Source organism: Colius striatus, chromosome 6, assembly GCF_028858725.1.
Source record: "Colius striatus isolate bColStr4 chromosome 6, bColStr4.1.hap1, whole genome shotgun sequence".
NCBI classification, from domain to species: domain Eukaryota; kingdom Metazoa; phylum Chordata; class Aves; order Coliiformes; family Coliidae; genus Colius; species Colius striatus.
Window position 1 is genome coordinate 9,810,654 of NC_084764.1, and position 19,400 is coordinate 9,830,053.

The window sequence follows — 19,400 nt, forward strand, 5'->3', positions numbered from 1 at the left end:
AAGTGAGATACCAAAAGTAAATATTACTGAGATGTTTCAGATAGTGAAGACGAAATCTAAGTATAAAGAACTTCAGGAAGTCCAGACAAGACTGAGGGGCAAAATACTATGATTTTAGCTGGAATTCAAAAGGTTAATAACAAGAGATTAACACAGATGGGAGGGAAAAAAAAAAAAAAGGTAATTAATTTCAATGCAGAATGAAATCTAGAAGCTGTAACACATAATGCTAGGAAAATATTCTCATGGTGAGCAATAGTGATCAGTAAGCAGATTAAATGTGGAGAACGTTAGGAAAGGTAAAAAACACAGACAGTATCATTAGGACACTATAAATCCCTATGGTGTTCACTGTTTGGATACCATGTGTAGTATTGGTTAACATATCTCAAAAAGGATAAAGGTACAGAAAAGTTTGAGAAAACACCAGTGCACGTGGTCAAAAATGAGGAACAGCCTCTATACAAGGAGCAATTGCTTAGGCTAAGATTCCCCAGGATGTGAAAGATAGAACTAAAGGAAAATATTCTGCTGGAAGTCTATGTCCAAAGTGAAAAAGAGTTAAGAAAAGAGATTTTGTTAATTGTATTTTCTAAAACAAGATTTAGGCTGTGTTAAATGAAATGTAAGTTTCAGAACAAACACAAGGAGAAAGTAAATAATATCTAATCTCCACTGTTTTTGTTACTTTGTTTATCAGACAGTATGATCATTAACATTACCTTTTTTCATTAACTCAAACAATGTCTATAACTTCCAAAACCATTTTGTCTTTTTTTCTTTGAAACATCACATCTTGTCATGATGCTCCTCTTTTAAATTCTTCCAATTTTTTCTCTTATTTTCACTCTTTTTGAAAACAATATTTTCTTATTTCATGAATAACAAATTTATTAGTTTGCTGACTTTTGTATTTAAGATAAGGCAAGAACAAACAAGAATTTTTATGCAGACAATTCCTCCTCTCAAAAGGTCAGCTGCCTCATCTATGGGCAAACCTGCAGATATTTCAGAGGTTTAATATGCAGACTCTGAGATCACAAAAGTTAGAAATATATTTGTATTTACAATAGACATCACGGAGGAGAGCAGACTACCAAAAGCCTTAGTTTCTTTTTCCCTAAGCAAACTGACTGTATTTTCTTACTCTTTAAGTTCTCTCTGACAAATGTTTACTGCTGAAAAAGGGGAAAAGTTAACGTGTAGTAATGTGTCATGTTCTTCTGTGCCTCATGGTGTTATTTGAATCTATTCTTAGACTTTTAGCACAGAAACTTTGAGTACCTTTGTATTAGTAAGATCAGACACCTATAAAATCCTGCATTAAAAATAAAAAGTTCTTGACTGTGTAGAGTTCGTATATGCTGTAGGTTTTAAACCTGACAGAAAACTGGCTGCTCCTACTCACAAATGCCGATCTGTCGCTGCAGTTTTAGATGTATTTTGGTCTAACATTTGACAGAAGCAACTTTAGATGTTTCTGTCAGTTCTGTTTTTTCATCTCTCTGTATACATTCCATTTGAAGACAAGTCACTGAGTGGCTATGGAGTCAGGCTGAGCTCACCAGAAAGGTCATGATATAATAGATTAATCCTGACCTATTCCTACATGGACCTAAATTCACATCTGTAAGAATGCACCTACTGAGACAGGGAGTCTCTCCATTCATGAAGCTCGGCCAAGAGTGGTCCGATTACAGTTCTCTGATATAATGGAGCATACCTGGAGAGTCAGAAGGGAAATATTGTTCTGTTGTGAGGCATTCACCCCCATCTTTTTCCTCTAGAGAGGTCACACGTGAATCACCATTTTCTTTTATGATGTGTGAGGTGGAGTCCTTATCTTGAGTCCACAGCTGTATTCTGAAATGGAGTCAAGGTCCTTGAGTCTATAACTATGAAAATGCCTAAGTTCTAAAGAGAGATGAGGCCTGAAGTTGTAAAACTGAATACGGATGAAGTTTGTTGCAGCAGCCCTGCAACAGTGTCTGCCGTACAGTTTGGAAAACTTCTTTCCTTCTTTGCTTGCAGGTCACTTCAGTGGGTTCAGTTCATTTCCTGTGGCTATAACCAGTCTAAATCTAGTACTATGTATATGCATATGCAAGTAATTGAATCTTAAAGAAGTTCTTCTGTTTCTTTAGAAAGGCACAATTACAAACTATTAGAGATTTGCTCATCAATTTTAGTATGACATTATTAGTAAGTCTTAAACCATATAGACACCAAATAATATAGATTAAGTATTTAGAAATATTTCTCAAGACTGGAAAATTCTAGAAGTTAATACAAATATGGAACGGGTTTTCGTATCTGCTTTGAAAGACTACTAGTTCCAGAATCAGTGAAGAGTAGTAGTGATTCTTGAAGGTTAAGGATTACCATTTATTTCAGCACAAAAGAATTCTTTGTAACAGCTTCCCCAAACAATTTAAAAATGTACATTTACCATAACAATTTGAAGGGTTAAATTCAATGCTTTTAAGAATTTTTTCTCTTGACAAGACAACTGCGTGTTTAGTCCAGAAAGTCATCAATTGCTGTGGTGATTAACTCTTAAAACATAGGGTGGTTTTCATAGATTAAAAAAAAAATGACTTGCAAGTCTCTCTATTTTAAAATTATAAGCAATTACAGGCTATTCACATTCATATCTAAAGAAGTGCCTGGAAACTTAAATATTAACATAATTTTTATCCATCAGTCTTACATATGAGTTTGAGGGTTTTTTCATTCTGATGCTCCACCTCCATATACCAACTAAAAAGTTCAGGTAGCTATTTGCTTTGATAGGGATTATGATACTGAACAGAACTGAACAGGAGAATGGGGGATTCCTGTGATTCTAAACCTTTTAGAATTAGCAAGAAGACTCACACTCTTTTTTTTTTTTGGAGTGTAAAGAATTAATGCCAAGTGAAAAGACATTATTTTATCATTTACAGTCAGGACAGAAAATAAATTTGGTGGTTTTGCCCTCTAGGCTAATAAGTACTGGTATAAGAACACAAAACCAAAGTGTAGTCTTTTTGCTTCTTGCAGTACAGTCAAAAAGATTAATCTTGTTTTTAGAGAAAGGATCTTGTTATCTCCTGTGTTAAGTAAAACAGATACAGACAGACCTCTACTGAAATAATTTAGGAAAATTAAAATAATATTGAAAATAAGGATATATAGCAGAAAGAAGGTTGTTTAGTGAATAAGGAAATAGTAAAGGTTATCCTAACACTGGGAAAGAGTTGTGAAAAAGTATGTAAATGTGATGATGTGCTTAGAAAGAGCAGAGTGTCTGAACTGATGAGAAAAAAACATGGAACAAGTGTTTCCTAAAACATTTCAATTAATTTTACTGTCTCTCTTCTGTTTCTTAATCTGGTAGAAACTGAGTATGATATTACGTAGTGGAAAATAAATTAGTATCCATGCAATTAATAGAAAATGTAAACAGTAGGAGCACGTGTGAGTGCAAGCCTTGTTCTTTTTGTGACGAGATAAGGCATTTGGTCATAATTCATAATTCTTGATAGTGTTATTATTCACCAATTACCTAATAGACATTACTAATAGCAAAGTGGTTTGCCAAAATTCAGTTACTTACTTTAATATGTGGTTATAAGCTATTCAGGAAGGATATTTAGGGCATGGAGACTGGGACAGTTTTCATTCGTATAAAGGAATCAGAATTTGAGAGTCTGTGGAGCAGAACATCCATGGTCTAAAAATAAAAAATCTGACAAATGCAAAAACACAACTGTGTTACCTGATTTTTGCAGTGAAGCAGGATACTGATAGCATGATAGGATGGAAACCAGATGAGATTTCCGGGGCTGGCAGTGCATTAACAACAAGAAACAAGGGAATCAGTGGCTCAGTTGATAATAAAATCATAGAAAAATTGATTGGAAGGAAATCTAATCTAATCCCAGTTTCCCTCACAGTGGAATTATAACTTAAAGTAGATCAGATAACCTGGGTCCTGAATATCTGTAATTTCCTGGTACCCATCAATAGTACTTTGCATTTTTTGACAAGCTGTTGCAAAGAGTATTAGCTGCCTCTTGTCTATGTGTGACACAGCCCAAAAATCCACAGCACAACAGCCAAAAATGCAGTCTGAGTATTCCTTTACAGGCAATTGTTTGAGGAATACCATTTCACTCAAAATATGAGATATTGCTCTTGACCTTGGCTGAGATTGACTAAATTATTTTAAACCTTAAAATAGTGAACATCAGACATATAGAACATTAGTATTTCTAGTGTTCATATGATTCATAAACACACCACTGAATATGAGTAGTTATAGTATGGCTTGAATATTCTATCATAATGAATTGACCTGGAGAGGTTAATGAACTAAATTTCTAGATACGAGAATTCCGTAGATTTAGGGTAAATACAAATACTAAGTCAGTAAAAAATGACTGAAGTGAACATCTATCAGGCTGGCTTCTTTTCGATGAGAGAAATTTTGGTGCTGAAGTCAAGGTAAAACTATTCTAATTGCTGAAATGGTAAGTTTTAATAAAATAATATAAAATTTTTCAAACAAGCAGCAAATATATTCCAAAATTTATGGAAAGAGCTTGTGGGATGGGCAACATTATTCTTTCATTTATTGAATCTGAAAAAATAATACAGATAAATATCAAACATTATTTTTAAAATACATTTGCTTTATTAAATGCTACATCAATTTAATTTTTAATCTTGAATTAATTGAGATGAAACATTACATTTTAAATGTTCATCTCAGAAATACCAAACTTTCAAGTCTTTTAAAAAATATATATCACTAAGCAATATTCCTGCTAGGTGCAAACCTGCTTCTCTGTCTGTCATGAGATTCTTGCCTTGTAACAAATTTATGGTAGAAAATATGAGATTACTTGAATTGGTTAAAAAATTATTTTTTCCCCAGCATAAACTGCATGGCTTCTTAACTTCACTGTCTGTATTAGGAGTAGGAAATATCAGCAGAGAAGGGAGAGTGACACGTGATAGAGAGAGCACAGCTAGACATTTCGCAGCAGGAGATTCTCCCAGTCATTTTGGAGACTCCAGTTGTACGCATGTCCGGTTTGAACTGGCATTAGCCTGTCTCTAGGCCAGGGCAACATCATAACTCCTCAATATTAACATACGAAAAACTTCACTGATTTCTTATAGTGCTGTTATTTCAAGATTTATTACTTGCAAGAAGAATGATGGATAATTATTTTACACAGTATATTCTCACAGCATAAGCATCGTGTTCAAAATTGTTCTAATTCTGAACCTTCAAGAAGATGATTGCACAGGAAAGAGAAGAGCTAAATGAGTCAATGCCTCATGCTTTAGAGAGTCGCTATGCTTTCCTACTTGCTGACTTGGTCTTTATTTCTGATTGGTAATGTCCCAGTTATTTCTAGGCAAGTCCTCATCCACTGGAATGATCTCAAGTAAAGAAGGATCTTTCAATGTAGACCTGTGCAGGACTGAAGAATTATGTGACTTTAAGTTCTTTATCCATCATCTTTCCTCATTATGCTTCAGGACACAGTTCAAGACCTGAATTACAGTGTTTATAGAGCAGCTTTTTGAGCTGGTCAATCCCGTTTCCATGGAAATAATCTAGGACATTTTTGGCAGTTTTCATGTGTTTTTAAGTATTCCAATCTGCTTTCATGCCATAAACACAAGACTTTCCAGTATCAAAGCCCTTATTTACTGTCTATATACTGTTAGACAATGTACTCTGTATAAATGATCTCTTTGTAAATGCAATAAATTCTAAAACTAGCTTGTTCATTGAATAATAATATTGAATAGCATTTGTTTTTGCTGTAGGAACCAACATTTCTTACACTCCAAAACTACTACTACCACCACCATAGTATGGGTCAAGATTTTTATTTTAATCACTGTATATGTAATAAGAAAAGTGTGATATATGACTATATACAAACTAAGCAGCCACTATAGGTGAAATAATGTTTAAGGAAATAAACAACAAATTACTGATATCAATCCAGACTTTGATTTACACACACAAAATAAGACCTAATCATATCCTTGGTGCAGATATAATCTGGAAGTGGATGAGTACTGTGCATTCATGAACAAAGTAGTAAGATTTTGTGTTCCTGGGGCAGGATTCTGGGAGCAGATAAGTGGGAATATAAGCCTGTGGGAATGAAAAACTTCTGTGTCAAATAAAGTACGAAGTATTTGACCATATTCCTCCAATGGAGCAAAACCAAAAGTATCTTGTTTTAGCAGTAATAGCCAGTACTTATTTATTATTTGCATACTACTTGATTCAGATAAACATTTTGTTTTGCTTTCTCTTCATAAATGAGCTTAAAGTTTTTGGGATACAAACCAAGTAACAAGCAGGAAAACCATCACATAGATGAGAACTTCTGTATAATGTTGTAGTAAGTCCCAACATTGAAGTTCTGTGTCTAGATTCTGCAATTTAGAAGGTTGTGGACTGATTGAAAAGATTCCAGAAAACATATTAGATAGCTGGATCAACTATAGAACTAGAAAGTGTGACCTACATTGAAAGGTTGAAAGAGGAAACCTTTTTCAAATACATAAAATGCAGCTTATTGGGGAAAGGAGTGTTGCCAGAAGGGTAGGAGGGAAGTGGCTTCAATTATAGTAAAAGAGGTTTGGTTGAAGGAGAACGCTTGAAATAGTTCTACCAGTGAAACTACTAAAATGTTAAACAGAACTTTCTGGTGTGCCTGCAGAGCCACCATCGATGAAGTCTCAATCATTGGAGACTTTTGCTAAGAGTTCCAACAATTCAAACAAAGCAGAAATGACACAGGCATAATTAATCTCATCTTCAGTCAAGATAATGGATACTTCCCAGTTTGCTTTTTAAAGTTATTTTTATGATAGATGTCTATAAAGTTACTGTAGATTTCTCTTTTCAGGATGTCTTTTTGAGTAGAAAGCAGTTTTGATTCACAAATTGTTTATTTCTGACTGTAAATCTCCTCATTGGTAAGTCAAGGATTAGTCTTCAGTAACAGGTACTACTTTTCATAAAATAGTATTTCTCTGTAGTGGGCCAGTAGAAATTCACAATTCAGTCTTTGAGTACCCACATGTACAGATTAAACCTCTTTAATCTAACTTAGGGAACCTGGGCAGAACAACCCACTTCAATATATGTATATTTTCTGAAACCGAAGCTCATTCAGGTCCCTGGTGATCCTGTGTGAGTATAGACAGTGCAGATGGTATCTTCCTTCTCCTGTGTCTTTAGCAGGTGTTGTGTCTTGCTTTCTGCAGCATCTTCAAAAGGTTACAGCTCTTTTGGTAATGCCTCTTTTTTATGCTATGGATCTGCCATCTTTCATACAGGAACCCACTTGTTAAAAAATGTCATTATTTTGGGTAAAGAGCCCAAGGATCTGGGATTCCTGCTAAGTTGCCTTGTAGCTGACCTTTTAATTCCACTGAAATCTTTGCAGCAGCTCTAGATGGTGAGCAGCCTGTGAAAAAAAAATAAAACACAATTGAGGCAGGCAGAGCTCTGCCATCTATCTAGATTGTTCAGATAGGGCTGAACATCACTTTCAACTATTCATCTGATGTTTTAACTCAGACAACAGTACAATGAGCATGTGACCTACAAGAAGGAGAGGAGCTATTAGGTGTCCATGCCAAAATATCCTGAAATTAATGTAGACTCTTCCCAGATATTTATAATGCTTCAAACCACAGCCAGCACAATAAGACCACATTGCTCTTAATATAATAAATATGAAGATTGATCTTGCAAGATTCTTTCAGAGTATCAAATGGTCCATGGGTATGAGAGAGAATGGCAAAGGCTTCCAGTAAGAGGAAAAGCCTTTCAAGAGTATCAGGAGTCTTCTTGCGACTACTAGGATCCAATATACTTTTACCTCTGTTATTGTTAAACTATATGACTGTGTCATCCGATACGTTTCTCAAATATTACAAAACATGGTTTCTCTTTTTTTGGAAGAAGAACCTAGGATGCTGAATGCTTGTTAGTACTTGGAACACAATTCATATGCTCTGGGACTGCTTTTTTCAGTGATTTTTTTCCTGAGTGAAATTCAGTTCATGCACTCCAAGGTTTCTCCACATTGTGAATTGAAGCATTGCAAATGGAGTTGATTGCAGATTCACTTCAAAAACACCTTCTTTCTCCAAACCAAAATGCTAATGTGCACTCACATTTCAAATTTCATTTCCTATTCTGAATCTTAATTAAACCTGTGAGTCTAATATGTAGTTCTGAAAGGTTATGCATGAAAAAAAGGTTGTTTAAAAATTTGCTGTGTTTTGAGTAATCCTGTCGCATGTATTTGTTGCAAAGACAGAGTCTTTGGTATATGAGCAACTTGAATGTTTGCATAGAAAGAAATCCCTTGGTCTGCAAAATATCTCACTTAACCTGTCTTTTTAATGAATTGATCAACTCTTTTCTCTGTGTATACTTAAACTATTATAATCTGAACTGCTCAGATAATTGCACTGAACTGAACATTTCCTTTTTTACCTGTGCTACTGGCTGATCTACAGACTCAAAGTGAAAAAAAAAAAAAAACCCAAACAAAAGAGATACTGTTTGCTTAAAATTGTGTATTGGCCTGTTGACTTTCAAAAGCTATAAATACAAAAACTCCAAATTTTATATCGGCCAATACTATCTGAAAAGGACAACATCTTTGTTACTGCAATACCTTTGCCATGTAAATAATTTTTAAAGAGTGTTGTTTAAAGTGAGGCAAACCTCACTTTAGGAAATTAGCGAAAGTTATTGCAACTTTCAAGGAAAGTTAGTTTTGTGATATATAAATGCAAGCTAGGCACTGAGCCAAAACACCAGGGCTAATGTTGTGACACTTGAAGAAGTTACTGTGGGAGTAAAGTGATCATTGATTTAAACGGCACATTGTTTTATTATTTATTCTGTACCTCACCAGAAAGTTAGCACATATGATCACAGATGGGATGCATTAGGATACACAACAGGCTTTTTGAGTAAACTTACAGTTAAAAAGGCTAGAGAAAAGAAATGTACAACTACTGTGGGTGGTGAGAAGGCACACAAACTGAGGGTAATAGAGTAAGTAATTTTGATTTATGGGTTTACTGCTTTCTGCTGGACAGGTTGAGGATCACTGAGTTACCATGTCTTGATGTTAAGTACAGACAGATAAGATTGTCTCTAACCTTCATCATTAAATGCATGTGTGGTCATCAAAGGCAGATGAGAAGTCGGTTCCTGCTCTTGCTGTGGTATTCCACATAGCGATGCTCTGTTAACATAGGAGTGCAGTTATTTGTCAAGGGTTCCCAACTTCTTAAAAAGTAGGAATAGAAAAAAAAAAAAACAACCAACCACCTCAAGCAACCAGACCTTGTTTTTCTCTTTCTAGCATATCATTGCTACACAAAATATTCAGTGCATCAGTAATTGCCCCATTTGGACATTTAACCTGGCTACACCATAGGTGAACAACATGTGACATGCTCTTAGCTGCTTAGGCCTCTGGAGCCAGCTGAAAGCCAGGAAATTGTATGAAAATTGATTAAAAAAAATTCAATCAGCTTATGCTGTATTTCCTTAAAAGTCTGATGATTTTTCCTTTTTTATTTTTTAATAAGGCTCATGTTAGCTCCTTTTGTTTCATCCATTTTACAAATTGAAAATTAAAACAGTTTAACCAACACAGAGTTTTAAATGTCTGTCACCATCAAATCAAAGCTCAGATCAAGTATTATATAAAAGGCAGTTGTTGGCCAGTTAAAGCTCTGATTTGCTTTGTTTTTTTTTCATGTAAAGAGATTAAAAAAAGTATTATTTAAGACTCCTACAAAACCTTAAGCAATATTAGCTGACCAAAAACTAGTAATCTTTCTTCATCAGTGCTTATTTGGACCTCTAGGTGGCAATTTCTTAATCTTAAAATGTACAGTGTAAAAACCTGGAAGAGTTTAACATACTGTACCACCTCCAGTTGCCTATACCATTACACTTGCCATATAGGTGGGTTAGTTCCTAATCTTTGAAGGCATTTGTAACTGGAAACAAAAGAAATTTCTGAAATGATTCTATAAATTTATCAGGATTATAATGAAATCTGTGCTGCAAAGCTTCTATTACGGCCGGCTCAATGAAGCAATGTCCCTGAAGAAAGAATCAAGAAAACTATAAGTCACTTCTATTTAATTCTGGTCTGAAATGGCTCAGATTTTCCTGAGCTTTAAAACTGTGATCTACTGATAGAGCATTTGAATCTAAGTTAAATGTTTTAAAAACACAAGATAGACCTGTTATCTTTTATTTGCAGCTTTTTGAAATGCATCTGAAATGAGAACCTTGAATGGTTCACTGCATCTTTAACAAGCACAAAAAAAGCTTTAAAGTATTGAGCCCAGACATGGGTAAACTTGTTGAGATGGAAATCAGGTCTTCTTATTTCCCTAAGAACATTTTCCTTGAAACAGACATCTCTGCATGTCACTTTTTCAAATATTTTGAGGCCACTGTAATGATACCAGTGTATTCAAAGGAAAAGTCCTTTAAAGATCAGGGTAGCTTCTGGTTTTGATATGATTGCTTTGGGGTTTTGTTTTTCTTATAGTGCTGGTAACCTTTCCACTGTATGTTGATAACTACTTCCCCTAACTTTCTATAATTCACACTGAGAAAATAGATTTTAGTGAGTTCAAAAGGAATTAATGGAAACTCACAGTTAAAGGTGTTTTGAGTAGGCTGCAATCTGGTTTTTAACTTCAGCATGTTCTTTTCTCATCAGTTTTAGTTGATTCAGGAAATTTCTAGAATTCCTTTTTCTAACCGAATGTTTTTTACTTCAGCTTGGTTACTGATTCATCTCCCCTTGTAACCATGGATGTCAAGATTTTACTAATAATGATTATTATCTTTGTAGGAGCTTTTTAAATCACTAATCAAATTTGTGCTCCTGTTGCTCTAAATCTCCTGTATATAGAAAAAGCATACTCTTGAGAATCAAGGTACTAAAAAGGCAAGATCTATCAACAAACCTAGACAGATAATGAGTAAGGAAAATGTGAACAGCATGGAAAGAGTGTTTCATTACCCTTACCCTTGATTTGCAAGATGCAACAAGTTAATATATTTGTGAGAAGCAGTACTGTGTGATGCCAACAAATAGCTGGGTTTGTACACAGTGCACTGTGGATTTTTGCCTCCAACAAGCTGTGCAGCTCATGTCTTTTGATCAGTAACCAAAGTCTTTTCTATATCAATTGGTGAGGAGCAAAATGTAATTTGACTGAGGGTGGAGATATGCAATTTGCCTAAGAATTGCACATACTATGTTTGTTGTTAGTAGAAAACTAGATCTTCACTGTATCTTCTAATCTTAATTAAGCCTCTACTGTTACTAATTGTGCTTCTACCCTAAAATCCCTATGAATTTTTGGGGTTATCTAGAACAGGAAGAAGATATGATCTCTAGAAAACAGAGATGCAAAGCAGTAGTCAGTAGAATATTATGGATACATAGAGTTCTTTTTCTAAATTACCTTCACAGTATTTTAGTTTAGTTTCAGTACTCGGCCCATTGCAATGCCTAAAAAAATAAGGTACAGAACTGTAAGGCAGTTCCTAGCAAGTCAGTCCAGAAATGGTCATGAAAGAGCTAATAAAATTAGCTTTTCCATTTAAATAAAATTATAGTATGATGAAAACTTATGACCATGAACTATTAGAAATAACCAAGTCTACATTTCCTCCCCACCTTTTTTTTTTTTTCATTGGACTCTTTTTGTGAAAAATGTTAATGTGTGTGTTAGAAGCTAGGAACTGCATCTTCTATTGAGCTTTCAGTGAACAAGTTTTTATACTTCTTGAATATGAACATTTGTAAATGCAAAAACTTGGATGAAAAGATAGCAGCTATTTCCTTGTCTGATGAAGGACTGTTTGTGTAATACTTCATAGAGACTGTTGTTTGAACATAGAAGACAAAAGGCTTTCAGCAAGTGTAAAATTGTATAAGTATTTATGTCTTGAATTTTTTTCTGATATCTCCTGTCTGTATGTCTTTATGTATCTGCACCTCATTTGTAAACTACATTTACAGTTCTGAAAGTCCATAGTAATTAAGATGATAATCGAACATTTGCCAATGTAATGACAGTCCTAGTGAGTCACTTCAAAGCCTATGTACTGTTGCTGACAGATTAATTTTCCTTTCTGTTCTGCATTTCCATTTATAGATTGCCCAAAATTGCTGGGTTTGTGTGACACACCTCAATATACTGAGACTTTACAAAACAGCAAAGGAGAAACTGTTCCACCCTTACTGTCTTGTCTCTTCATTTTTTCATTTTCAGATTACGTCCATGATGATTTTTCTAAGGTTTAACCCTTTATTAGGTATGAGAGAGTAAAAATTCTTCAGAATGTAAGACTTTAGAGATGCATCTGAAAATTATTATAACAATCTGATCATCCCTGATCTTCCAAAGAAATTTAGAATTCTTTGGAGATGTGAAGAGATGTGAGGAAAGATACTTAATTGCTAAATGTTTTGTAATGTGTTGATAAGATTTTTAAAGTTCCTAAGACAGTCAGCAGGGAAAAATTTGTTTGCAAAGTATGGGGGTTTGTGTCATGCTGTTCTCTCTTACCCACCAGAAAGCTTTTGCATATGCAAGAAAGAAAAAAATGAAAAAAAAAAAAAAAACAAACCAAAAAAACCCCACCTAAATTTCTAGATTGTTCTGTTGTAAATGAAAGTCGATGTAGGGACAGTCCATAGCTCAAGGATTTTTATTTCAGAAGGTAAACTAAATCCTTCTTTTCAAATGCTTAGAGCATTCATCACAATGTCTCTTACTTCTGATAACTTTTCTAATCAGTATGTGTCTTACACCTGGATTTAGTATTCATCAGATCAAATATGTGGTATAAGATTAAAAAAACCTCAGAACTGAGAACCACAGGAAAGAAAAAGTCTTCACAACTATCTCTCGAGCAGCTCTGCATTCAGCCTCACGAGTTTCTCAGCTGCTCTTCTGAAAATACAATTGAAAATTATTGAAGTTAGTATTTCCTACACAATTTGCTCCATATCTATTTTTCTACTTAGAGCATTTGCACTCTACTTCATATTAAAAGAACTTGGGATAGGGTACCCCAACACACCCATCCTTTGTCTGTTCTGCTAGAACTTGAAAGAGAAGTTCAGCATTTTTAATTTGTAGACTGGAGCAGTGTGTTTCAGCATTTTCCCTCACCCAAGAAATTCACAGAGAAGCTGTTCTGTTACGTAGCAAACAGCTTGACGTGGTAACTGCGTCAAATAAAAAATGTGTGAAAGATCTGTTTCTCACTGAAACATCTTCAAAGTCAGCAGAGTGCTATGAATAGATCTCTTTTTATTCTTTCCTACTTCTGACTGTTAAATAGAACAGGGACTTAAAAATGTCTAGAGAGAGTATCTTAGCAAAGGAGTTGAACAAAGGATGGAAAGTAAGACAAGGGAATCTTTTGAAGAGTAAACTTCTGCATACCTTTCTTTCTCTTCTTTCCACCACCACTGTATTATTGAGGTTTAGAAAACAAGTAGATTATAAAAAAGCAGAATAAAAATGCATCTCAAAATCAGATTACCACCTGACTATTCTGGAATCCTAAATTTCTTTCAGATCCTCCATATCCACATTTAAAAGTGCCTTGGAAGCATTTCATTTTTAAGAAATGTCAAAGACTGCTCCTCATATAACTTTGTGATTTTAAGACCAAAAGAAAAATAGTACCCAGGTTTTCTTCTGTACCAAACCTTTGTAACTCCTTCAGTAATACCTGCTTGCTCTGGATAAAATAACAGCAGAACATTCTGAAAATTATTGGCATGCTCTAGAAATCCATTCGCAGTTTGAGAATTCTTATTTGTCATTCATTCTAAATAGAAATAAAACCAATTAAATATCTCATAGAGATCTAACCAAAACAAGACTGCATCAGATTTTCAATACATCTTATTACCTGATGTCAGTGCCTGCTTTTTTTTCCTATTTTAGATGAGGTTCAGTACATGTCTCCAAAGTGACACGTACAGAAACTATGTAAATAGAAATGTTACACGTTGCTGATAAAGACACTATTTTTTGTACAACATGCAAACCTTTAGAAATAAGAAATCTCTCCTTAAAAAAAGTAGGAAAGTAAGTAGGAATCATAGCTTCAAATTACAACTTTACTTCCAATGTAAGCTAAGAACAGATAGTACCTCTGTAGAAGAGAGTCCTTGCTCAATAGTGTATAAATCTCAGTAAGAATATGGGTGAAGGGTCCAAGGTAGAGGCATTTTTTCCCAAAAATATTCTGACATAATTCTATTGCACCAAGTAAGACCACATAAAGATATTTCACAAACTCTAGATATTCTGCAACAGCTTTGAGAACAATCAGTTAAAATTTAAAAAACCCCTTCACCTTTAACAGGGAGCATTTCAGCTTACAGGGTTTTAGCTTTCAATAAAAGTTAATTAGCTATAAGGAAGTTGCTGTTCCAAACTGGAATTCTATTGAGGTAAAAGAATTTTATAGCAATTGGCATTTACTGCATCAGAAATATATCAGCTTCAGTAAAATATAGACTATGTTCTGTGTTCAAAAGACAAAGAGGGAGAGTACAGTGAGCAGGGTAATACAAAAGTGTCTTTATTAACACCATAAAGTAACAGAGAACTTTAAAAGTTCTGCGTTCTATATTGCAAAGGAATAAAGATAAATCCATCCCAAGCAAACACTAAGCCTAAGTTGCTCAGATAACATATCTAACCTTCACAAACGGTGTTACTAATTTAACAGAGCAACCAAAAGGTAATCAGGTGTAGTTGGTCCTCAACTGTCAGTGTGCAGAACAGCTCACTCTATCTAACCCCATACCTTCCTTGTGACCCATACACACAGTGTACAGCATCAAACTCTATTAGTCATAGAATTCTCCCCAAGTGATTATCCAGTGAATATCCAGTCCACCTGTCTCCACACTGGGTAGCCAGTTTTTTGTCAGAGATTCTGGGTAGTTTCATACCAAGTATATGATATACTGCTTTTTATATTTTTTAGTATTTCTTCTGTATTTTTTTTTTTTTTACCTAAGTAATTTCATTCAGATGTTGAAAATCCTTTCACTCATTTACACCATGCTTTTCAATATATTACTCCTGCTAAATACCCTCTCCAAGAAAATGTATGAATCCTTTCCGTTTCCAAAAGCACTGGAAATACCTCTATTTCCTGACAGGCTGGAAATACCAACAAGGACAAAATGACCGACCTAACTGGCTTCTGTTGTGTTGCATTCCATTAGGAATTTTATCCCATGGATTTTAATTCATAAGGGTGGTGTAGCCAACAGATAATTTGTGGTTTGAAGGAATATATTCATCAGTGCAAAGCCCCATCTTTTTTCTGTTGAGTTTGATGCTATGATAGATGATCTGCCATTGCACTCTTATTTTATTGCCATTCCGACCTTGACATTGCTCTTCCTGGAGCGGCAACATGTCTGTGAAATTCATTTGTAATTCCAAAAAGTTCCTTGCAGCCATCAAGTCTACTCATTTTTTACTGATTTGTCTAAAGAAAATGATAGCTAAATTTCTGAATTGTCGTCTCATAATGGGATTTTAATGCCTAAATCTCTGATTGACACTGATCAGAAAAAAAGAAGGACATGAAAAACATTTTAATGTTTGTGTTATTCTATCTCATTCTTATGCATTACATGGTACAGTAACCAGCATACACCCTGTCTATGCCTTATTTTATCATATGTAAATGCAACCAGCCTCTTTTCACTATGACTTTGAAAATAGCTTTCTAAAACGAAACAAGCCCATTGAGGGCCATTTTGCAATCAATGCTTTAGATTATGTGGTGTGTCTCAGTGTACCCATTAAAAGTGAGATTCAAACTAGTTACGGTATGAATGGGCTGCCACACTTTTGACATTACACTTTTGTGCAGCTCAGTTGGGTATTTTTTGTTTAGTTTTTCTGGAAAATGTTTTAAAAGCGAGGCTGGAAAGTGGACTGATTATTTGCATTGGGATTCTTTTAAAGTGGTAGCATAGATTCAAATACAAAGCTATTGTTCAAATATTAGACTTGTAGTGATTAATATGAACATTGAAATTTTGATCAACATACTTTCTGTTACTTTAAAACCTCCCATGAAATTTTGATGATATACAAGCATGTTGTATTTTTTGCTTATCCTAAAGAGCAACTTTATCATAGATCAAGTTTCTCCCGACCCTCCATGCAGTGCTATCAGCCCTCATACTCTTTTGACCTTTAATATGGTGCACGATTTATTTCCCAGGTAATTCCACTATTTCATTTATCACAGATGAAATCCAATGAGGAACAACAAATACTTGAGATCTTTGTTCCTTCTGATCCTGATATAAAACAATATAGCACAGTTAGTACCTGATTATATGGAACGCGGCTCAAGGAACTGAGTAGTAAAAAGCAACGAGTAAAATCCATTACTTTTTAAAAATTTACATTTTTGACAAATCCTGTTAGATTATCATTTTCTTCTTTATCTATATCAATTTTGACTATTATATACAATCTTGTTTTTGTGATAAAGTTCTGCAGACAAGATATACAGAGTATATTTTTCTCTATTTTAATATCCTCTACTACATAAGAAGTATAACCAACAAAGGACAGTTTCATACATTATAGAAACAAAGCCTAATACATATTTTGATTCATTAAATGTAAATACTAGTAGACTACCCCACTCAACAGTTTTGTTTTTTAAGCTATCCCGAGACACACTGCAGCATCTGTTTTTATAGGTAGGATGATCACTTTTGGACATGATATTGAGTTCGTTTTGATCATCTGTTTCTAAGAAACACAAGCTTGGCTCATAATCTTTACATTTTCAAATAAATGTTGAGATTTTCAATCTATTTAATGTTTAATTTTTTTTTTTCTCTTGCTTAAGAAGCCCTTCTGCTAAGATTAAGGATTTTAATAGCAATGCTTTTGACTGAGTTTGTCAGCATGTTTCATCTTTTTTATTTAAAAGCCGCTTCCCAAGTTCTTTTCTCCAATCCACTAGTGAACAAACCTCTCCAACTTTTTATTTTCTGTGATGATCTGTTCATTGCTTGAGTTTAGATGTAGAATTCAAATCTGTCTTTTAACAGCCAGTTTAGCTGAAGTGAATGCCAGAAGTACTCACGATTTGCTTGAAGACATTCCACAGCAGAGCTGGGCATAGTGCACAGGGTTCTAGGATTTAACTTGGGCCATCACTGGCCAACTGCAGTAGAGGGTAGAAAATAAAACCTATTACTGTCTTTGTGCAGTGTAACTTCTCTGAGAACTGCAGTAATGTCAAACACAGTAACCTTTTACATTTTTTATAATATTTCCTATTCCCACCTGCTTGCTGGCTAAGTCTCTTGATGAGAAATTGCTACAAATACAGAGAATAGCAACACGTGAATCTGGTTTGGAAATGCCATTACAACAAAGACGCCAAGTAGAACAACCCAATCTCCAGACTTACAGTTTTGTGGTCTGCTTTCTGATGAACCTGCTACCCTATTATCTTTCCTCTGCATCTGAAATGGCAAATAAAAGATATTTCATTTCCCAACAGACTCCCAAATGTCCTAAAGGAAAATGTTCAGCCATTACCATCTCTATAGTCATTTTCTAAACTGCTTTAACAATAAATGTTTTAGAGGAATTTCTTTCTTTCTAAAAAACCTTTCTAAACAGATCTAACCTCCATTTTTCATTCTTACTCAAAACACCTTCACAAAGATTACATTATCCTTTTTCTCAGAGTTTTACAGTAATTTATGGGGGATCAAGAATATATGTTTAGCAGATTTTGACGCTTTATATGATTTCCTAAAGTTCTGGCATTTACAAATTGAAAATATTGGTATCTAAAATATCTTTCAATGTGAAGTAAAATAACATTAACTTCATGTGAACCATGGTATTCATTTCTCATAAGATGCTTCAGTGTGATATAACGTAACAGCACTTTACATGTTTCTTGCAGTAAAGTAGTCACAGAAAAGTGAGTTTGAAGCTTTTCTCTGCCTACTGTGTGATATATATATATATATATAGGCGTCTAACAGCCTCATAAAACTCATAAGCAATTGTTGACCTTTAAAACCAGTGGACTGTATATTAAAATTCAGGTTGCTTCTGGTCCCGTGAATCAGTTCATTATAGCTCTGCAAGGATCTTCTTGAAACAGAAAGGTAGACTGTAGTGCTGTAGTGTCACCAGGGCATTAGCTCCAAGGTGACGTTTAGGACACACTTTTGAAATGCTGAAGATACAGAGTGTGTTTGAAAAACACAATGCAAAAGTTTCCCATTTCCTGTAGCTGGTTAAGGAGATGCTGCTGTGACCTCCATGTAAAGCTGTCATGCTTTCTGCTGATTAGTTCTGGCAGCATATATTTGCTATACATATATATATCTCCAATACATTAAACCATACATCTTTCACATAGGTTCTTCAGGTTTAGGTACTGAGCAGGATGTAGTTTGTTAATCTGAGTTGGATTTAAGCATGAGTTAGGTGCTGAGTTATCCAGCTGGATTATATGGAAGTGCTCTGGACATGCAGAGGAGACATCTGTGTTCTGCTGTTAAATTGCCACAAAAAAAATGAAAAGTACCATAAGCTCTCAGACACTAAAAAGACAGGAATGTCATTTATTCAACTCTGAGATTTAAGCACATGAATTTCATCGAATTTGTTCTTAAATTATTAAATTATTTCAAGTTCTTTCCTATTTTACCTTTTCTTTCTTTCACAATGAGCTGTAAGTATCACAAATTGATATTGGCTTTTTCACTTTGCTGGCCTTGCAGAATGTAAGTTAATATCAGAGCACTTTCTAATAGAGATCTGAATCGTGAATATAACTGAGATTTTGCTAGAAGTCTGTAGAAAACCACAGAAGTTCCTAATAAAGAACCAGTGTTCCTACTTAGCCTTATAAAAATCTTACTTGATACCTTTGCTATGAGGCATAAGAAAAATATTTATATTTGATCTGTAAAATTCTTCAGCCCAAATTGTGCCTCATTTTCAATTTCATCATTCTTTCTACATATTAAAAAACAAATTTTCAAAAAGAGAAAAACATAACTATGTTTACTACATGCTGAAAAGGCAAACACCACCTTTCATTGGCTTTATAAATCCAAGGTATAAGTGTAGGATCTCCATAAACAACTGGTACTTTCTGAGCATTTGAGATCAAAACAATAGCATAAATGTAAATGAAATACTAGAAGCAAAAGATTCTGTGTATGCAGTTCCTACATATGAACTGGAATGAGTGTATC